This window comes from Amphiura filiformis, chromosome 8 (assembly GCF_039555335.1).
Source record: "Amphiura filiformis chromosome 8, Afil_fr2py, whole genome shotgun sequence".
Taxonomy (NCBI): domain Eukaryota; kingdom Metazoa; phylum Echinodermata; class Ophiuroidea; order Amphilepidida; family Amphiuridae; genus Amphiura; species Amphiura filiformis.
The window spans coordinates 47811209-47828687 of record NC_092635.1 but is presented as its reverse complement, the minus strand read 5'-3'; positions in this window follow the sequence as shown (position 1 = coordinate 47828687).

The window sequence follows — 17479 nt, the reverse complement described above, 5'->3', positions numbered from 1 at the left end:
GCAAAATGGAGATGGGCAGGACATCTAGCAAGATCAAATGACATTGGCACTTGTGATGTGTCATCCCTGTATACTAATATCCCATTCAGTGAAGGAATTGCAGCTACCTGTGAAGCGCTGTCTAGAAGTGACCACACCAGTCCCCCCATTGATGATCTGAAGACTCTCATGAATCATGTACTAACTAAGAACAATTTCCCCTTCATGGGAGAACACTATTTACAGGTATTTGGGACATCGATGGGGACCCGCATGGCACCGTCGTTCGCCTGCCTCTTCATGTCTAGGCTTGAAGAGCAGATGTTGATGCTGCCCTTGTCGTCCATGGATTTGGTGGAGGTACATTGACGATGTGTTTTTCATCTGGACCAGAGAAGAAGACAGCCTTCACACTTTCCTTGACCATGTCAATTCCTTCCACAGAACTATTAAATTCACATCTGAACTTTCTCATCACCAGGTCAACTTCTTGGATGTCACCATCAGAAAGGAAAATGACTCCCTTGTCACAGATCTCTACACCAAGCCCACAGACAGTCACCAGTATCTACACTCTTCCAGTTGCCATCCCCAACATTGTAAAAGTGGTATAGCATACAGCCAAGCTCTCCGCCTCCGCCACATTTGTACTAATGATTCTGACTTTTCACAGCATGCTAGGGACCTCAAGAGGAACCTTACAACTAGGGGACACAGCGCACACAAAGTGCAGCAGGCCATCAACAAGGTCAAATCTCTTCCCAGGTCAGATGTACTGAAGCAGAAGCCCAGAAGCCAAGACACCAATACCAGAGTCCCTCTTAAAGTGGTCACTTTTCATCCTAACCTCCCTCCTCTCCGCAGCATCACTAATGACAATCACCATATACTTCAAACCTCAGATCGGCTACAACGAGCGGTTCCCGATAACCCCATCCTGGCCTACAGACGTCCCCGCAATCTTAGAGATCGTCTTGTGAGAGCTGAAGTCCCCCCTCTTTCTGATACTATTCCTTCCACACAACAGGGTACTGTCACATGTGATTCCAGGTGTGTTGTTTGCAAGGACCATATCCAAGAAGGGATTCTGTCACCAGTAATTCCAACAATTCCTCCCACAGGATCAGGGGCAACATCACCTGCACCACATCTAATGTAGTGTATCTCATTTCTTGCAGAGTTTGTGGTATGCAGTATGTGGGAGAAACCAAGAATGCACTTAAGAAGCGGTTTTATGGACACCGGTCCACAGTCAACACCAAGAAGCTTGACACCCCTGTTGGTGATCACTTTAACCTCCCCAACCACTCTATCTCCGACATGATCCTTCAGGGATTGAGTCTTTAGGTAACCGTCCTGACACCGTCCGTGCCAGCAGGGAGAAATTCTGGATGAAGCGCCACGCACCATCCAGCCACATGGTCTCAACATCCAAGAGGGAAACGATTAACTTGGTTTTCATTATCATAATATTCCAACCACCCCCCCCCCCCCATTTTTTTTCTTCCTATTTTGTTATTTATATTTCCCATCCTCGTTATTATTTTAGTTTTTATTAGCTCAATTTGCAAGGCAAATTGACCTATTGTCATCGTACAGATTTGCAATGGTTTTTTACTTTCTCTTGCTACATCGTTTGAGTAATGGAGCTGGTAATTTGAGGTGGCGATCTTTGTAAGTTAGTTCATGAAAGTTACTTATTTTGCTGGGGAAAAATGGACAGGAAGTATGCTTTTTCGAGCAATTTGTCACAAAATATTGTGCAGTTTCACAAGAATAATCTCATTCCTAGATTACTTACATGCTAAACCAGGTTTAACCTTGGTGTTTTAAGCAATATAAGTCATCTGTTACATGTTTACATTTTAGCTTTGCCAATGATGTTACTGTGTTTTATGGAGGTTTAGATTTGGAGCATGTGTATTTTTGCAGAGACCTCTCAGATATTTGTGAGGATAGTTTTACCATGGTTTTACATAGTAATTATTTTTTATGTGAGATTGTAAAATTCTAAAGCTCTTAAATATTAGACTTGTTTCAAGTTCTTTGGCGTCCATAGTTAGTGAATGTATAATTCATGGAAGCTTTGCCACATCTTCCAAAAATTTCTATTACTTTCCAAAGTTTTGAAGTTATCTATTCTTTCAAGATATTTATTTACCATCATAACTTTGTGAAAATCTATTTGACATTTGAATTACTAGATTGTGGATTTTCTTATCATACTTTACCCCAGGCATACTGTGCACTACAGGGGTAGTGTTTGAGCAAAATACACACCATGCCCAGGTATACTTCCTCATAAGAGCATGAACAGAGAAAAAGTAAGGAGAAAGACTTGATCAAGGCTATTAAATATGCATAAACCACTAAAACCTAATGTCAACAGTAGAGTGTTTGTTCAAGTGCTTGACAAAGACAAAGTAATCAGGGTTGCCAAGCTCATGGTTTGGTAGCCTATGATTGGGTAACTTTTGAAGATTTTCCCTGAGACTAACAACAATTTCCTGTCCCACAGAAACAGAAGGTTAAGAAAAAAATGGGTGGCTTTTCAGCAATGCAGGTGCAATTTGGATGTCTTGAAGCCTACATTTATCTTACTATAATTCACCAGAATCTTACTATAATTCACCAGAATCTGTTTGTTTGTGTGTTTGTGTATCTGTTTGTCTGTCCGCCTCTTTTCTCGGAGACTGGGGGTCACACGTTCCTCAAACTTGGTGGGTGGGTGCAGCTTGGTATGAGGAAGAACGAGTTTGTATTGGTTAGTGGGTCAAGGTCACCCAAGGTCATACAGGGGTCAAATTAGTAAAAACTGTTTTTCTCGGAGACTGGGGGTCGCACGTTCCTCAAACTTGACGGGTGGGTGCGTCTTGACCCAGGACAGAACAAGTTTGTATTGGTTAGTGGGTCAAGGTCACCAGAGGTCATCTAGGGGTCAAATTAGTAAGGTCATACAGGGGTCAAATTAGTAAAAACTGTTTTTCTCGGAGACTGGGGGTCGACGTTCCTCAAACTTGATTTGGTGGGTGCGTCTTGACCCAGGACAGAACAAGTTTGTATTGGTTAGTGGGTCAAGGTCACCAGAGGTCATCTAGGGGTCAAATTAGTAAAAACTGTCATATGGGCATGAAACTTGGTGGGTAGGTGCATCTTGACCTAAGACAGAACACGTTTGTATTGATTAGTGGGTCAAGGTCACCCAGGGGTCATCTGAGGTCAAATTGGTAAAAACTGTTTTCCGCCTATTTTCTCGGAGACTAGGGGTTGCACGTTCTCAAACTTGGTGGGTGGGTGCATCTGGACCTCAGACAGAACAGATCACCTGAGGTCATCCAGGGGTCATCTGAGGTCAAATTAGTAAAAACTATTGTATGAGCATGAAACTTGGTGGGTACAGTCAACTTTTATAGTCAAATTTTTGGAAGGTCATTTTGGGGTCATCCGGGGTCACCCAGGGGTCATCTGAGGTCAAATTAGTAAAAAATGTCGTATGCGCATGAAACTTGGTGGGTACAGTCACCTTTTAGAGTCAAATTTTTGGAAGGTCATTTTGGGGTCATCGAAGGTCAAATTACTATAAACTGTCATATGGGCATGAAACGTGCTGGGTACAGTCAACATTTAGAGCCAAATTTTGGATGGTCATTTCGAGGTCACAAGGGGTCATCTGGGGTCAAATTAGTAAAAACTGTCTTATGGGCATAAAACTTGGTGAGTACAGTCACCATCAGCCAGGTAATCGCGACAGCCGAGAACCACCAAATACGTTTTATTGTTAAAGGACCTATAATTATGTCATTGCACAAGAAATACAATTAGCCCCTGAATTAAAAGTATTTAATTATTTTTGTAATCACTCAAAAGCATTTTGTGAGAATTTTACAATTGAACTAAGTGCTATTCAATTTTTATGGGCATTTTTATTTTACATGTAAAGTCTATGGGGGTGATGATTAGAAATGGACAGCAATATTGAAAAACCCTCATTTTGGGCCATTTTAGTCACTAAAATGACCATAAAAAAGAATAGCACTTAGTTAGGCTGTAAAATTCACACACAATGCTACCTTAGTGAGTACAAACATAATTAAATACATTTCATTCGGGGGAAAAAAAAAAAAAAAAAATTCCTATACCTTAAAGCCTTAATATACGATCTTTTAATATGAAATTGGTTAATTTTTTTCAAACCTGTTTTTTTTTGGCATATTTGTAATGTTTACACATGTCCCAACTTGCACCTAAATGGAATCGGCCAAATTTGTTGTCTTTGTAGGTCAACAGAGCAAAGTTTGACATATTATCATAATTTTAAAAATTATGATAATATGTCCTCCCATAGAATTGCATGTTAAATGGTCAAAATAACTAGTGGGGTTTCTTTCACTTTACCTCGTTATATCAACTTAAAACGGACAGCAACCCTCCCCGCAGTTATTACTAATATTATTTCAACATTTTGAATAAAGAATAACAAAATTAAAATTTGACGGAAATCGTACATTAAGCCTTTAATGGTTATGGAACAAAGGTGGAGGGCCCTGTTGCACATAAATGACCTTTATATACATGTACATTGTGCCACGTAAAATTAAAATTTTGTTTCACATCCCCACCATGAGAAGTGGATCTAATGTAACACCAAGATACTTGAATTCATTTGTATGATCAAGCATGTCATATTGTTGAACTTGGTAAGAATGTGAGATGCACCAAATACTATATTATTTAGTTTTATTGTTAATGTTGAGAGTTAACTCGTTTTTATAAAACCATCTAGCAATATTCTTGACATAAATAAATAAAGAAATGTTATAAACACAATTAAATACCAGTATATTAAAAAAACCCAATTTGATATATTCAACGGTTATACATATATCTGAACATTATATTTACGTCAAATTTCAAATAACAATTGAGCTACAGCACCCTTGGTGCTCTTGTTTCCCTTTTACTTCCATCATCATGTATTATGTTTTTGTAGTCTTTATTTTTACCACACATTTTCATTTTTCTATTCAGCCCATTGTCTTCATTCATTTCCTTATCCCTCTCATCTCCATTCATGACATTCCACTTCCTGCCCCAATTGATAGTTCCCAGGAACCACTTATGTCTTCTATTGTCTTGCTTATTTCCTTTTCCTTTATGTCCATGTCGCTATATATATGCATGGAAGAAAGAGATGAGAAGGAACCACAACGACTTCGATCGACCAAGTTTTAATCCGCTTATCTATTGACGCATGAAAAGAAAAGCTACCAATGGTACTTACTTTCAGAGTGTCAACCAAGAACAGGCAGAAGGAGGAGGGGAAGACAAAAACGCAGATGGCGGGACGACATCACATCTTACATTGGCACAACCTGGGCTAGGATAGTTCATGAGGAGGGCTGCCGACATGGGCTGACGTAGCCAGCAAGGCAAGGCAAAAACTCGAAAATCAAGAATGTCATGGGAATATTATGAAATTACTGAAAGTGAATTGTATCATATAAAACGATGAAGATCAAGGATGTACGGTTGAGATTATCATATAACTCGAAGATCAAGGATGTGATGGGAATATTATGAAATTATTGAAAGTGAATTGTATCATATAAAAAGATGAAGATTAAGGTGGTGATGGATGAGATTATCATTTGTTAATCATTGATGTTCTGATGTTTAAAAAATTCGAAGATTAAGGATGTGATTGAAATATGAAAAGATGAACATCGAGGATATGGCAGATGAGAATATCATTTATTTATCATTGATGTTCAATAAAAACTCGAAGATCAAGGATGTGATGGGAATATTATGAAATTACTGAAAGTGAATCGTATCATATAAAACGATGAAGATCAAGGATGTACGGTTGAGATTATCATTTATCATTGGTGTTCAATAAAAACTCGAAGATCAAGGATGTGATGGGAATATTATGAAATTGTTTAAGGTTAAATGCAATTGATTTTCAAGGCTTGATTCCAGAGGGGCGGAAGTTAATAATGGAAACAGCCATGCAGAAAAGAATGAACTCACGCGTACAATAGTGTATCAATCTGAACTAGAACACGGACAAACCGCGGCTCGTGAGTCATCCTATATGTTGCAGGGATAGGGAAGGGGCGACCATGATAGGACCATATGGGTTGATATGGGGGGGGGGGGGTGATTGTGGGCAGCCGTTTTCGGCAATTTTCCTTTGGATTTTCTAAATTTTCAATTATGATGATATCTGTCGTGAAATAAATCAATGCTTCTATAGGCTATAATAGCCCTAGTATGCCTATTTATACCCTGATTATGCAATATATAGGCCTACAACAATAACTACAACAATAACTACAACAACAGTAACAAAACCAACAACCAATATTTTGTTAATCTAATTTGTAAAAATATATTCATAGGCAGCGCCTAGACTAGTATAGTGTAAAAGGAACGGGGGGTGGGGCTGGCTGACCCTATTTATTGAATGGCCGAGCGGATTTGCCACAATTTTTGAGCAGCGCCACCCCTCCTTTTAGGGAAAATATAAAGTAGCGAAGACTGGTTTCTAAAAACGCAGGTTTATGCGAACAGAAATACTGCCACCATCAGGGTAAGTTGGTGTGGCAGAACACACCGAGGTATCCGTCAAAGGAATCCTGGTCAGGCTTATAAAGACAATAAACAATGAATATTATTATTTGTTAACAAGTTTTATTAAATGTTCTTACTCTACAAAATGCATCTTAATCTACTACATGAATAACAGTTTATGTCACAAATGGCTTACCATACCTGGCTGAAAGGAATGATTTGATTTTCAAATGCACAGCTGTTTAATTGAACAATTAGCAACAGTGTGTTTTTATCTGCTGTTATGACGCAAATGGCCTACCATACTTTAGTTTATGACGCAAATGGCCTGCCATACTTTATTTTATGACACATTACATCATTTTACATAAAGTTCCACAATTTACATTACAAAGAATACTTTTTTTATGGTTCATCAAAGCATCCTACACAATGACAAGTAATACATGGTACCTTTTTTTAGCATTCATCAAGCACCTGACACATGTAAATACATAAACAAAGGTCACTGCACTATTAACTTCATGCACAAACTATTTAAAATGCCAAACCTCACACAATTGACTTTTACCTTACTCCTGAACCTTAATGTCTCTACTACAACTGTACACTATTTCTTTCTACTGGTATCACCTGAGCACCTTTTTACCATGAACTCGCCAATTCTCCAACTATTTTAATCTCACACAATCCTGAACCATACACGACTCTAACATTGTACACACATGTTAACTCGCAATTTAAGCGCCTCAAACCTTCGCGTCTCTAAACTCTCACTAAAGCTCTCTCACAACTCGCCTAATCTGCAACTCCTAATTGCATAAACCACAAAAGTGCAATTGCCAACATTAATATTACATTTACAATTATTTCACAAAAATGACATTATGAATGCACACTGCAAGCATTATCTTTGAAACCATATTACGCCTACACACTGAACACACATTTAAATACGAATGTCCTCATGGAAATCTATGTTGGGAGCCACATCAACACATTCTGCACCACTGCGCAGATTTCCACTTGAAAGACAATCTTTTTATACAAAAACAAGCTTTTTATACAATGACACATTAATGGCCACCACAGACTTCAAAGTGCACGAGGAGTCTGCATGGGCTTAAATAGAAGCCAGTGAAACTTCCGGTATAGCAGTAATACGCCGTAGCCACCCGTCAGTGTTACTAGTATCTCTACTTCGGGTTTCTTCTGCCCTCTGCGTGTCTTTAATGAAATACAACCTGTTTACTCATCAACACACATTTTTGAGTTGGTACACAAATCCCGTGTAATTTTATCCAATGCTCAACTTGACAGTCTACAATACAAGCACAAGGTTTCAACAATGGCTGCATCATTTATCACATAATGTAAAATGATCTATTTTTGTCACACAATAATCATCATTTCAATGCTAATTTTGTCAACAATGGCTTGCCATACTTTGTTTAGAAATACACATCTTGATAAAAACAGCTTACTATACATTTCACAAATTGAGCATTTTACCTAAACCAAGGACTTTCATTCACAAAATGCACACAGAAATACAATTGGATATTAAGGGGTGCTTTACTGGGCTTAAAGGTAGCTCTTGGCCAGAGCCCTCGGTGTACCCTTTAAGAAGATCCAGTGATCCACGAGTAAAATAAGCAAGTGAAGAAAATGTATAGTAAAACATGATATCACTACCAGTACTAAGCATGCTAAGGCAAAACTACATTTAGTCACCAACACATCTGTGCTCAGAAGTACAGACCACTGCACTATCCCTTGCCGAAGGCAAGGCACGCGAGCGAAGCGAGCCAGTGGCTCACCAACATCACAACAGGGCCACACTGCAGGAAAGACCACTGATGACCCCACCCCACTAACCGCGAAAGTCCACTAACCGACGCGCCAGCTTTACTAGTGTGTGGTCAGAGGGGATATGGCATGGTTTTTCAGTTTTTCTTCTATTGGGTGGAAAATAGGTCGGCTTTGGAGCAAAGCTACATCACATATCCAATATATACTGAACACTGATAGATTATGCAAATCTTGAATCACTGAATGGTGCACTACATACTTTAATATACACAGAGCATTTAGCCTAAATCAAAATATGATTACGCAATCAGCATGCACAAATCTGGTAAATTATGCAACTACATGTTATTTAAAGTCACACATTATTTTACCCTGGCCTATTTAACGCAAAGTGCACAATATCTGAACCATGCTCACAATCACAATTATGACGCTTTTGGCGCACCATACTTTTAGTACAAAATGTCAATCAACATGATAAAATAGCTTCAAATATTTATTTACACAAAGTTTGACTTTCTGTACACAAAATGTCATGACAATTTCCAATCATCTGTGCTGCTTGTTTTACAAAACATAATATTTTAACCCAATTTAATTTCCACAAGGTTTTGTCCCAATCCCTGTCAAACAATGACCTGAACTTGAACTCTGACCCAATTTCAGATATTTTTGACTCATCAAAACAATGTCCAAAAGAAATACAAACCAAAACATTGCTCAAAACACATCCCAATTTGGCAAACATTTATTTTACTCATCCCCCCACAAGAAGCACAAATTGTTTGTTTACATTTAGATATGCATATCAAAATCATGAAATCACAAACTCACATTTTAAATATATACACTCAATGTCCCATGTCGTCGCCTGTCGATCATGCTTGTCTGCCGTTGTCGCGGAGTGCACTTTCGAAGAAATTAATAAATCCGACATTTTGCTGGCCAGCTTTTTAATTGCAAAATGTCCATTGCAGAAATACATGCGATGGAAGAAAACGGCGTCTTCGCTAAATCACTTGAAAATATCATGTCCATTGCGTGCGTCATGAGCTGCCAAAACTCCATTGAAGATATAACTCCAATCCAGGCGATAATATCCACTCAAATATAAAGGGAAAATGTGAATCTTTCCCATTTCTCAGCATACTGCGAAGTAAAATGCCGTCACAATTTATAACTCGTCAACTGGGTAAATTTGTATCGTCCATTCGCTGCTGTCAATTTACTTGGTCTTTTCCAATTCCACACGAAAATATTGCCAGTAATTTCCATCTCTTCTAAACTCTCGTCTTTCTTTCAGAAAAGTACACAAAGGTAACTGTCCACCCGTCGAAATTGTCTTCATCTTGGTCGTTCTCCACTCCCCTGTCCATCACGTCACACGGTCTGCACTCAGTCGGTCGGTCTCTCGGTCTAGTCTGACAAGTTTCTCAAATCGCGCACCTCCAGACCCACGCCAAAATCCTGATCAGATGAACTTTAACCAATCAGCGCGCTCGATTGCTGAATCCTCACAAAGGCGATGCCGCTTCCTGTACAACAGCTTACAATGTTACCAGTACGCGCTGAATACAATGGAAAACTTCTAAATACAGAATAAATATAACTGAAGTGTGGTACAAAAAATACCTTGATGTAGCCGCAAAACACGTGATTATTTGGCTTGCAAAATAATGGAAAAACAAGCTATTTATAGGGGGGAAATCCCGTTACAATAGCCTAAAATTCCTGAATTATATAATGAAAAAAAACGGTCAGGCAAAAACAATCAATCGCTGCAGTCAGAAAGAAAAGAAACGAACAAGAAAAAGAAAAAAAATTAGAAGAAAAAAAAATAAAATAAATTTATAGTTTTTATACGTTTCTTCGTGTAACCTTGAAGAAACGTATAAAAAAACGTATAAAAGACGTATAAAGTTGTTCTCTAAAACCGCGTTTTCTCAGCAATCAAATATCGCAGTGAGTCAAATGTTGGTGCATGGATGTATCTTAACATTATTTTTGTGTGTTTATACAAATTTTAGAATCCGTTTGAAAATCTCTTCGTTTAAATCATTTTACGCACCATGTTCACAACATCAAAAACACGTTCCATGCAGTTTTTTTCAAATATTCGCTCCGTATAAAACCACGCCGAGTGATTGTTTTCTCTTTTTTTGTATTGTACTACAAATCGACCAAAGAAATAATGTTGGCATGGGGAAGAACCAAATACAGTACCGATTAAATTTTATTAGACCGTTTTTGGGAACAATTTTCGAGAATCTTGTACCACAAAACACTGTTATGTTACATTATCCATATCTGGATTGTGGAACGTTAATTTTGATTTCTAACTGCCTACATTATTTCACAAAAGTATGTCGATTCCTTTACCATTTGAATTTCACTCCAACTTTAAGCTACTTTAGCAAAAAATCGAGGTTTTTCGCCATCGATACCTCCGACATTTACAGCGGTGATGAGATTGTTTATCATAAGAGCCTGGTATGCACTATTCCATAATAGTCAGTTCGAGATCAATCGATTTCACAGGTCACTCAGTAGCTCAATCGGTTAGCGCGCCGAATTTACGTTTAACTAATGCTATAGTTTTGAGCTGGAAAACTTTGATACGTGTTCGAGTCCCTATGTGGTCCATTCCATCTATTTTATTTTATTTTTTCTCACTTTTTTTCTTTTTCTTGTTCGTTTCTTTTCTTTCTGACTGCAGCGATTGATTGTTTTTGCCCGTTTTATCCATTATATACTCAGGAATTTTTAGGCTATACTAGTCTAATAGGCGCGGCCTATGAATATATTTTTACAAATTAGATTAACAAAATATCGGTTGTTGGTTTTGTTACTGTTGTTGTAGTTATTGTTATGTTGTAGACCTATATATTGCATAATCAGGGTATAAATAGTCATACTAGGCCTATTATAGCCTATAGAAGCATTGATTTATTTCACGACAGTTATCATCCAGGATAATTTTAAAAATTGAAAATTTAGAAAATCCAAAGGAAAATTGCCGAAAACCGCTGCCCACAATCACCCCCCCCCCCATCAGCCCATATGGTCCTATCATGGTCGCCCCTTCCCTATCCCTGCGACATGGATGACTCACGAGCCGCCGGTTTGTCCGTGGCCCTAGTTCAGATTGATACACTATTGTACGCGTGAGTTCATTCTTTTCTGCATGGCTGTTTCCATTATTAACTTACGCCCCTCTGGAATCAAGCCTTGAAAATCAATTGTATTTAACCTTAAGGGGTACTACACCCCTGTGGTAAATTTGTGACTATTTTTGCATTTTTCTCAAAAAATAATAACACACTGATAACAAAGGTTATGTATATTATTGGGGCAAGGAATCCGATTACTACACTGAAATTTCAGTGACTAAAGACAAGCGGTTCAGTTTATATGATAGAAAGTGAGGTACATTCTAGCGGTACCTCTTTTCTTATCATAAATAACAAACCACTTGTCTTGGGACACTGAAATTCCAATGTAGTAATTGGATTCCTGCCCCAATAATATACATAACTTTTGTTACCAGTGTGTTATTATTTTTGAGAAAATGCAAAAATAGACACAAATTTATCGAGGGGTGTAGTACCCCCTTAAAGTGAATTGTGTGTCATAAAAAGATGAAGATCAAGGATGTGTCGGATAAGATTACAATTTATTTTTCATTGATGTTCAATAAAAACTCGAAGATCAAGGATGTGATTGGAATATTATGAAATTGCTGAAAGTGAATCGTATCATAATAAAGAGATGAAGATCAAAGATGTAACGGTTGAGATTATCATTTATCATTGATGTTCAATAAGAACTCGAAGATCAAGGATATGATGGGAATATTATTAAATTGTTAAAAGTGACTTTTACCATATGAAAAGATCCAAGGATGTGACGCATGAGATTACCATTTATTTGTCATTGATATTCAATGAACACTCGAAGATCAAGGATGTGATAGGAATATTATGAAATTGCTGAAAGTGAATCGTATCATATAAAAAGATGTAGATCAAGGATATAACGGTTGAGATTATCATTTATCATCGATTTTCAATAAAAACTCGAAGATCAAGGATATGATGGGTGTATTATGAAATTGTTAAAAGTGAATTGTACCATTATGAAAAGATGAAGATCAAGGATGTGATGGATGATATTATCATGTATTGATCATTGATGTTCTGATGTTTAAAAAATGGAAGATTAAGGATGTGATTGAAATATGAAAAGATGAAGATCAAGGATATGGCGGATGAGAATATCAATTATTTATCATTGATGTTCAATAAAAACTCGAAGATCAAGGATGTGATGGGAATATTATGAAATTGCTGAAAGTGAATCGTATCATATAAAAAGATGAAGATCAAGGATGTAATGGTTGAGATTATCATTTATCATCAAACTCGTTTCTATGCTCACTCAACCGAAAGATCACGTAGTCTCTGAAGATGACATTGTGGTAAGGTGATGGCTCTCTCGAAACAAGAATTTTGGAAACTGTATCCGACCTCAGAAACTACCGCCAGGTACAAAATGTATAACGGTCTGCCCCAAATCCACAAAGCCACCATACCTCTCAGATGATCATCTCGAGTATTGGTTCCATCACATACGACACTGCCAATTTTTGTGCCAAGATCATTTCACCTCTCGTTGGGAATACTCCTTACCATATAAAGAACACATTGGATTTTGTCAACAAAATAGGGGCCCTCAAACTCAGCGATGATGAGGAATTGGTTTCGTATGATGTCACCGCACTTTTCACCAGTGTTCCGGTTGAGGAGGCTTTGGACATAATCCAACCCAGACTTGAGGGGGTGCACCGCTCAGTCCGACACGCCGCTAGTCCGACACGCCGCTAGTCCGACACGCCGCTAGTCCGACACGCCGCTAGTCCGAATCTGAAAAACACTTTTTAGTCCGACACTCCGCTAGTCCGAATTTAAAATACACTCTGCCAGTCCGACACGCCGCTAGTCCGAATGTGAAATGCAATGCGCTAGTCCGACACACCGCTAGTCCGAATATGAAAAACACTTTTTCAGTCCGACACTCCGCTAGTCCGAATATGAAAAGCACTGCGCTAGTCCGAATATGAAAAACACGGCGCTAGTCCGACACTGCGCTAGTCCGAATTTTAAAAGCATACCGCTAGTCCGAAACTGAAAACCATTGCGCTAGTCCGAATCTGAAAAGCACTGCGCTAGTCCGAATCTGAAAAGCACTGCGCTAGTCCGAATATGAAAAACACTGCGCTAGTCCGAAATTTCGGACTAGCGCAGTGTTTTTTAAATTCGGACTAGCGAAGTGCTTTTCAGATTCGGACTAGCGAAGTGCTTTTCAAATTCGACTAAGATTTTTTTTACTAGTCTCAAAACATATACAAATCACTGATTTACAGTACATTTTACTTGGAGAAAAATCAACAAACACATAGTATTTGTTTCAAACCAGATTTAAAGCAATAATAAGCATAAAGAATAGATTCCTATTTAAATTTTTGTTTTCACTGATTACATTATCCCCTTTTAATTTCAAGCCAAACAAATGAGGTTTACGAAGAAAATTGAGATATCATTCCAGCGCCTACATAATTTGCGTGTACTACATGTAATACTGCATGGAGCATCGCGCTCGACGTGTGTACATATAAGCTGACGTGACATCCACGGGACATGTTAGCAAGCACTCGATCGGTGAACTGTTAATCTAAAAAGTTAAATTTTATTGTTATTAAATCACTTCAGGCTATAGTCTTTTACGTGGTATTTTAGTACACCACTGGGCATTATAACTATGCAAAGAGTGGAATCCGAGTAAAATTGAGGGCGTCGCTGTCATACATTATGGCTTTAACAACAGACAATACGCATACAACAGGCCAGTACGCATGATTTATTTTTTTGGGGGGAGGGGGGCACAGCATCATCATGAGGTAAATAATTACATTTGTACAGACGAAATCACATGGAAATGTAAACGCACCATCAGCATGATCAGGCGCTGGATCAAAAATAAACTGAATTAATAAAATTCACCTCTAGAGATATCTTCCATTCCATTTAATGAAAAGAGTCATAATCCAGGATAATTGAAGCTTGTACTCTCTCATTGTATCTATAGAAGTGATTGAGCCACACACCACAGAGTTAAATTCATACAATACATACAAGAGCAGATTTCTGATTTTTTGAGCTAATAAAAGTTCCGATTTTGATACAAGTTTGAAACCTTTGATATGAATAAAGAAGAGTTTCAAAATATTGAAAACATTGTTTATCGGTGTTTAAATTACAAAGGGGTTTTTCAATTTCATTGTTCTTTTTAACTAATTTTTTGTCATTTAAACTCAAGTTTGGACCTTCAATTTTTATAAAATTGCATAAAAATAATTAGATTTAAGTTATTTAAGTTTCTATTTTGCTTTATTTATTTATACCACTGTTCAGTATTGTAAATTAACTGAAAAGTTAAACATTAATTGTAAATTTGCTTTTTGAACAAAACGGCATGGAACATAACTGAACGGTAATTGACATTTCTCGTATTTTTAAAAATATTCTGCGCGTACTGAGAATGTTTGAATTTTGAAGTTATGCACTTGTAAAAGATGTTCAAAAAACGTTTACTCTTATAATGATAGACAAAGATAAAAAGACTAGTTTGCGTCTGACGTCATCTGTCAATCAAACTCCGAGCACGGTTTGTTTACAAGTGTCGTGATGATATGAGTTGCTGAACACGGCGGTAAAACCGGGCGCCTTATTGTTAATTTTGCACCTTTTAACATACAAACCATCTCAAAAGTTAGGTCTTAATAGAAGTACACTTTTTTTGGTGAAGGCACCATGTCCACAATGCCTAGAAAAGTTGCTTTTTGCCTTGTAAGAGTACGTATTTTTCGCCATTCACTGCTATTCCTTTTCTCCGATCGGCACCAGCCAGATGAATCGACCTTCCTTATACGCGCTATTAGCCAATCAAGGATCGTAGAGAATTTGATTGACAGTGACGTCAGACGCAAACTAGTCTTCTTATCTTTGTCTTTCATTATAACATCAATTAATATCTTCATGAAAATGGCAAATCAGCAACCATTATGCGTCCATGTGCACCAAAATGACGAATGGCAATTGTCGGCTATCATGCTTGTGTTTGAAATCGACATCCTGTCTAAACATGGAAGTAAGTCTAAAGTATCATAATTCAGGGACATCCACTAGTCTCAACACCCAGTCGCAAACGATGTTAGTAATGTTGGTGACGTGACCGCCGCAGCGGACATAATTTTGCGAGAAGGCTTAAAAATTGTTATATGTCTCAAAGCCGCCGCGCGCGTTCATTTTTCTTAGCGCGTCCATGTCAGCTGAAACGGCAAATTATTTTTTTATTTCCTTTTTTTATATAGTTTTTTGACGTAAAATCATAAAATTCTGAGACAAATTTGGAAAAAAAAGTTACTTGGCTCGATACTCGCACTGTTAAAGGCCCATTCAGTGATTTGCTCATCCGGACGATCGTAAAAATCATTAAAATTCAGATTTTGGTATCTTTGTCATTGTCATAGATGTGTTAACATAGCCTGCGAGTGGTTCAGCCGAAAGCTGTGTATTTAACGAATCTGTAATTTAGATACTGACGGTATCTAAATTAGCTACATGTATTTGAATGGGGCTTCAACTTCGTCAGTACTGCTGTTTTCTTCGTTTTTTGCCAAATTTGTCATTTCAAAATACCAAATGACAATTTGAATGACTTATCCTTCACTTTTAAGCAATTTATAAACAATTTTTTTACACATGCGCTGGGATCATTGAATTGGTCTTTAGGTTTAACACAATTGATATTTGTATTGTGTAAATCAACCGCAATTTTATGCTGTGTACTTTTGAACACTCGAAAATGATATCTGAATTGAAAATTTAGTTTATATAAAAGTTCTTAGAAAATAAAATCTGAAAAAACACTTCATTTCGCATTCGTTTTTGAAACTGCCATGGACTTTGAGACATAACATCTGAATATGTTTTGTTGCTAGCCCAAGTCGTCAAAGAGAGAGAGAAGAGGGGGGGGCAAACCGACACCGCCTGGCTAATAATTATTTGGTGCAACAGGGACACTAAAATGAATACACGGGATCGATACACGTGAATTGCTATGCACGATTTTGATATCAGACGAAAATCTTCGGATACCGGGTTAGAAAATGATAAATATCTCCCGTAAATGAATTTTTCTCAAGAAACCAGATGTGGTCTCATACACTTGAAAATACGTGTTGAACAGATATGATGGTCGCTAGAATGCGCTTTGAAAATTGGCCGTGCGCTTTGAACTCAAATGTTCAAAAAACGTTTACTCTTATAATGATAGACAAAGATAAAAAGACTAGTTTGCGTCTGACGTCATCTGTCAATCAAACTCCGAGCACGGTTTGTTTACAAGTGTCGTGATGATATGAGTTGCTGAACACGGCGGTAAAACCGGGCGCCTTATTGTTAATTTTGCACCTTTTAACATACAAACCATCTCAAAAGTTAGGTCTTAATAGTAGTACACTTTTTTTGGTGAAGGCACCATGTCCACAATGCCTAGAAAAGTTGCTTTTTGCCTTGTAAGAGTACGTATTTTTCGCCATTCACTGCTATTCCTTTTCTCCGATCGGCACCAGCCAGATGAATCGACCTTCCTTATACGCGCTATTAGCCAATCAAGGATCGTAGAGAATTTGATTGACAGTGACGTCAGACGCAAACTAGTCTTCTTATCTTTGTCTTTCATTATAACATCAATTAATATCTTCATGAAAATGGCAAATCAGCAACCATTATGCGTCCATGTGCACCAAAATGACGAATGGCAATTGTCGGCTATCATGCTTGTGTTTGAAATCGACATCCTGTCTAAAGTATCATAATTCAGGGACATCCACTAGTCTCAACACCCAGTCGCAAACGATGTTAGTAATGTTGGTGACGTGACCGCCGCAGCGGACATAATTTTGCGAGAAGGCTTAAAATTGTTATATGTCTCAAAGCCGCCGCGCGCGTTCATTTTTCTTAGCGCGTCCATGTCAGCTGAAACGGCAAAA